This window comes from Nothoprocta perdicaria, unplaced genomic scaffold (assembly GCF_003342845.1).
Source record: "Nothoprocta perdicaria isolate Ctin4 unplaced genomic scaffold, notPer1 scaffold_83, whole genome shotgun sequence".
Classification (NCBI taxonomy): Eukaryota; Metazoa; Chordata; class Aves; order Tinamiformes; family Tinamidae; genus Nothoprocta; species Nothoprocta perdicaria.
In genome coordinates this window covers 293,407-299,108 of record NW_020456121.1, presented here as the reverse complement: position 1 = coordinate 299,108, position 5,702 = coordinate 293,407, and the positions used below count along the sequence as shown (strand labels likewise).

Below are 5,702 nucleotides of genomic sequence, written 5' to 3'. Positions count from 1 at the left end.
TTCAGGTAGGTCTAAGAGCAGCCCTCAACATTGTCTTCAAGGAATGGTAACAGCACTGAGAGGATGGTCTTTGTCTTTCAGAAGACATTTGCCTATTCAAAGCCATTTCCTAAACAAAGTCTGATCATACCAATGGTGGATAGGTAATCTTTATGGTTTTCTGGTACTTTATAAAACACTGGATGTAAAAAGCTTCATAATTTTGCTATTCAAGTCCTAATTTATGATTGGAATATAATCTTTATTCACTCTTGATTTACTTAAAAGATCTGTCAATAGAGACATAGAATAAGCATCATGTCTCCTCCTGGATTTTTCCCCTCAAATTACATACCATCTCTTTATTCAAGTAAATGCCATAAGATTGTTCATATAGTTGCAAAAGTGGGTAGCCAGTAGAACAACGCATCCAAAAACACTATCCAACTATACCTCAGGAATAATAGTTTTTTTTTTCAAGGGTTGCTGAATAAGAAGGAAGTATTTCATGTGAATTCAATCAGTTAGTCTAGTTCAGTGATGCTGAAGCATCAGTTAGTAACTAGTGTAGACATAGACTACATATGTTTCATAAGTGTTCTTTCACTGCTTTATCTTTGATAACTGTCACCCACTAATTTTTAAGCTTAAGAAACATGAGCAAAAAATTTCTCATCCAGGTTTTTCTTATTTTAAACCAAGCTGATAAATGAAATTAAACAAGCTTGTTACAGAATAGTTATGACATATAAAAATGATGGAGATGATACTGTATTTTAATGGTGATTGTGTCTGTAGTGATTGATTTATTTAGGGTCATTTATTCAGTCACTTATTTTGAATATGTCTGGTCTATAGTATTTATGAATAGACTTGGCTTGCTTTGGAAAATAGACTGGGGATCCTATTTTAGTATAGCAATGAAGAGGTTTTGTATTTTAGTTAATTGAATATGGAGATGATATATAGCATATAAAGCTGTCTTTTTCTTAATGCATTTTTTGTTGGAAAATGGGATTTATCAAATGTGTGGCTAGTCTGTATCCTCCTGTAAGGCCCAGTATCCCCAGCAGATGATCTGTTTGCTGCAGTGCTGCTGCAGTGCCTCAGAATTCCCAGCAACTTGGACTTGCAGGCTTTACCCTTCCAGTAACTCTGGGAAGAGATGAGAATTGTCTGGGTGACTACTGATGACCAGGGGAAAGTCTTATAGGAAGGATTGTAGCCTTGGAGCGGGCCTTGTTTGGCTGCCAGGTTTGGCCTTCCCTGAAATGCATGGCCTCAGGAGGAAGGCCAAGAGCACAGAGCATCTGTCAGTGTAGGAGGCAAATAGCCTATTCATAGGAATTCCCCCTTCCTTAGGCAGCTCTACTATTCTGTAGAGAAAATTGTATTATTGCTGGCTGACATTTTCCCTGATACACTGAGAACCAGACTCTGAACTCTGTGTGGCTTGGGAGGCTGCAAGCACACTGCAATAGCCTCTCGGTCTCTCTTTCCTAGGGAAAATACTAGGTTTTTCACCTGCTCACTAAAAACCAGTCATGTGTATTTTTACGCTAGACTTGTTTGACGTATTTACTTCTGTTTCTGTGCAGTTTTTGCTGAACTTATATGCCTTATCAAATTCCTGTGGCATTGAAATCAGCATCATAACCACCTATAGCTTTCTCATTAAGATGACCAAAATAAATGTCATTTGTTCTTATGTGTGCCTCTACTATGCTTCAAAAAGATTTTATTTCTCTGCAGAGTATTTTTTTTTCCTTTTATCATTCTTAGGTAGTCATTGGTATTTAATTTGCCTTTTCTTTTCCCTTTTTTCCTCAAATATTTTAGTAAATTCACCTTCTGATTTTATTCTTATTTTCTGCTCAACTTCTCTGTACTTCTCCTCCCGATAAATGTAAAACAAAATCCCTGAGCCAGGCAGCAGATTTAAATTATAACTAATTCTTCTTAAGAGCAAGGTTAGCTATGAATAATGCTTTTGATCTCCCTGCATGAACTACTATGCATTCTTCTATAATTGTCTTTATTTAGGTTGTATGATTTGATAAGCTGTCCGAAAATATAAATTTTTACGGTTGGTAAAGGTTCAAGTATTTTTCTTTGACTTGCTTTGATATATACATTATTTTTGACTGCCTGTTAAATTGTATGATTCTTGTTCACTAAACAGCACCTACTGCACACAGCACAGTCCATAATTCTGAAATGACTAGTCTTCCAGCTGATCATCTATGATTGAATAAGCCAGGGAGCAATTAAAAGAAAATAATTATGTAAAAAAAAAAGAAAACTAAGAAATGAAACCTCATATATGTATCTTAATCATTTATCCTTTTTGTTTGAAATGAAACTGAGGTAATTGTTGAGTCAAACTGGTTTTGGATTTGAGCTAAAATTAATATAATTTTGTACAGAAGTAACTGTCACCTAAAGGAAAAAGTTCTATATAGTAAAATGATAGATTGATAAGGTACAAGAACTACTAATTTCACTCCTTGCTGGAAAGCTTTGCAGTGTAGCTTTTTCCACTGATAGATTTCTGATCTACTACCTATATTTGTTGCTTTGAAGGGTTTGGGGTATTTTGATAGAGTCTGCATCCATTTGTTAAAACAAGGAAAGGCAATGTAAATCACTGTGTTTATCATTGATGGCTGAACTCAAGGATTAATTTCTGAATGTGTTATTTCCATAGAGAAATTAGGTGATGTGTGACACTTGGATGGTTGGACGTAGGGGCACTTAAATTACATATGAAAGCAGCAAAAAAAAAGTGTCCAGCCCTGTTTTACTGAATTAGCATAGACCACCTAGAAAAATTAATGCTATTTTTTTGTTATTTTTACTAGTGACTTTGATTTTTTTTCTTCCTAATTTGATACCATTTTAAAATTATGTAAACATCTTATGCTGTAACTGTGGAATTCATTATTTTTTAACTGCATATTGTCTCTCTTCCACAYTTGGAGAAATGACTTTTTGAATTGCCATCAATAAAACTTTTCTTCTAGATGTCATTCTTGTCATCAGTTATTGTTCCCTTGTCATACCAGACAGATAAATTATTGTAGTTATCCCATCACCACTTGTTCTGGGGTTTTGACCTGATAATAGAAAGTATTTCCTTTAAAAATATTCTGAGCCTAGCTGATGTTTTATACTTTTTGGAATTTTACAGTATATTCTCCCTCAGATCTATCTTCAGAATTATGTTTACAGCCCGTGAGACTGTGAACTGCCATCTTTAAGTGGAGCTTCATTATTTATTTCTATTCATTTGATAATTTCAAAACTCTCAATTTTATGCTTTTGGGGGCTGGGATAGGGAGGGAGAAAAATATTTCTTAATTCAATGTTCGTACAGTGTTTAATATTAAAGATATTAGATATTAAATATCTATAATATCTAATAAAGGTATTAGATATTAAATATTATCTGGTTTAATATTAAAGATAGTTCCAAATAGTTTCATTATGCCTGCTTCTCCACAAGATTGTTAAACTTTTGCATCTTCCTCTTGGTTTTGAGTAAATGGTTGTATGTTATCTACAAGATCAGTTGAAACATATATGTATCATGACAGAAAAAAATCAGTTGCTTCTGACTGTCATTAATTTCAAACATTGCTCTGCTCTGCACAGTAACTTTTTTAATGGACTGTGAATTATTCTAAAGCTAGTGGGTTCTTTTTAATTCTGCACTCTGTCATGATTCATAGCTTGCCTGTCTTTTTCATGGAAATGTTAGCATAGCCATATTGCACAATAATTGGCAGACAAACATGTAGTTGTTTCTTTTCCCTTTGCTTCAGGCTTTTCCTATCCCTAATAAAACCACACCTATTTTTTCTTCTAAGATTGTGTCAATCAGTTTGTCTTCTGTTGATAACTTCCAATTAGTTTTGATAGAAATAAAAAAAGGAATAAGCATGATAAATTTATAAGCAGGTCCTATTGCTGAGAGAGGAAGAAAGCTTTTTACAGCAGAAACTGCTTCTTGTGCCATAAACTAAGGTCCTGATGACAATGGCAAATGTGAGTGAGTAGCAGTGGTGCTGCAGAAGTGTCAAACCAGTAATGTCAGTGCAAATGGGAATGTTAACCTTACAGTTGTAACAAAAGGTGCATTTTAAAGCACGCTTAAACTTGGAAAGGGAGGTATAAAGGCTCTGTCACGTTCTCATGCAAGTGGAATGGCTGAGGGATCCCCTTCAACCAGGCTCCTAAATGTCACAACGTCAAACTACGGATGCTGTTTGGTAAGTGTTCTTGTTTGGCCAGGAACTTCTCCTTCTCCCTTCCCCATTTCACAATCCTTTTCCCTAGCATGTGTGTTTATTCTATAAAACCAATCTTGGGAGCWGTGTGACTGTCACCTCTTAATATCTGCCTTCCAAAATTAACTTTGTTAATGAACTGTTTTTGTGCCAGCTATTCAGTGCAACTGCTGCAGTAGCTGTGAATCACTGAAWCACAGCCCTATATCACATCTAATTTTCTTTTTATCTTTTTTTCTCTCTCTTCCCCTCCTACCTGAAGAATGAATGAGGTAACTGGATGTGTGACTGCTTGCAYCTCAGAAGCAGCTCAAGTAGGCTGCTGTTATGGCTCATATTAGCCCCAGCACTTATGTGGCTTGGGAAGTCTCTCTTCTACGAGGAAGTCTCTGCTGTACCTGAAAACTTATCTAAGATGAGTTTTCATCAATGTGACCGTGATGCCATGTAGATAACCTTGGTTCCCAAAAGACATGTTGAACTTCTGCTTAACAAGGGCAGTCTATTGATCAGTGCTACTAAATTAGTTACAAGATCTGGAGATTCCCTCTGTTCCTCTTCTTCCAAAAGAGAACAAACCTCTCGGGTAATGTTTCCTCTTTAAGAAGATCAGAATGCCCTTGGAAACCCTTGTGTCAGTAATGTGATCTTTTCTTAAAGAGCCATGTTTGTGTAGGGAAGATAATGTAAAGCTACTTTTCATTCATTTTTGTTCATTTTCCTTTTTAAGAGGTGTGATAACAGAATGCATCTTAGCATCGTAATGCCATAGTAAAAATGAGGGTGGAAGGAGGTCACGTTTAGATCCTGCTGTAGTCAAGCATGTTTAATGTCACTTTATCCTGTTGCTTCTCATCTCTTAGATTGCAAGCTCTACAGATTCAGGATTTCCTCTTGTTCTGTACTGAGTTTCATTCAATCCTGCCTTGACACTTGTAAGTATGACTATAATTTATACATTTATAACAATGGCATATAAAACTTCTGTCTTTCCAGCTATTATGCTATTTTTCCAAAGACATTACAAGAATTGGACCTCAAATTTTTGCCTGGATCTCCAATGCTATAGAGCATGTAGAGAGCTATCTTTCTGTTAGTGTGTCTCAGTGAAATATTCTCAGCAGTATCATGTATTTGGGTCAGAAGAAGCCAAAGTCCAAAGCTTTTAAGCTTCTTAAAAGAAAGAGTGATTCAAAGCAGCAGAAATGATGTAAATGGTGTAAAAGTAATACTGTTGCTTGTTGGGAAGTGGCAAATTGCCCAGTCTTAAGACATAGCAATGTAAGTCTCTAATGYGAATGTATCTCTTCTTGCTTGGCCTGCYGATAATACCTATCTTTATCTTAATGTGTGTTTTGCAGTATTTTATTTTATTGTTTATTAGAAAGTTTCAGCTCTTTGTCACTCTCCCAGTTACTTTCAGTCCTGTCAGCT

At 35.6% G+C, this 5,702-nt stretch overlaps 1 long non-coding RNA gene across 1 annotated transcript in view; it reads left to right on the top strand.

Annotated features, from left to right (window-relative positions):
* Nucleotides 1–5,702, top strand: part of LOC112958288 — a 92,127-nt gene that overhangs the window by 48,028 nt on the left and 38,397 nt on the right. The window lies entirely within an intron of this gene.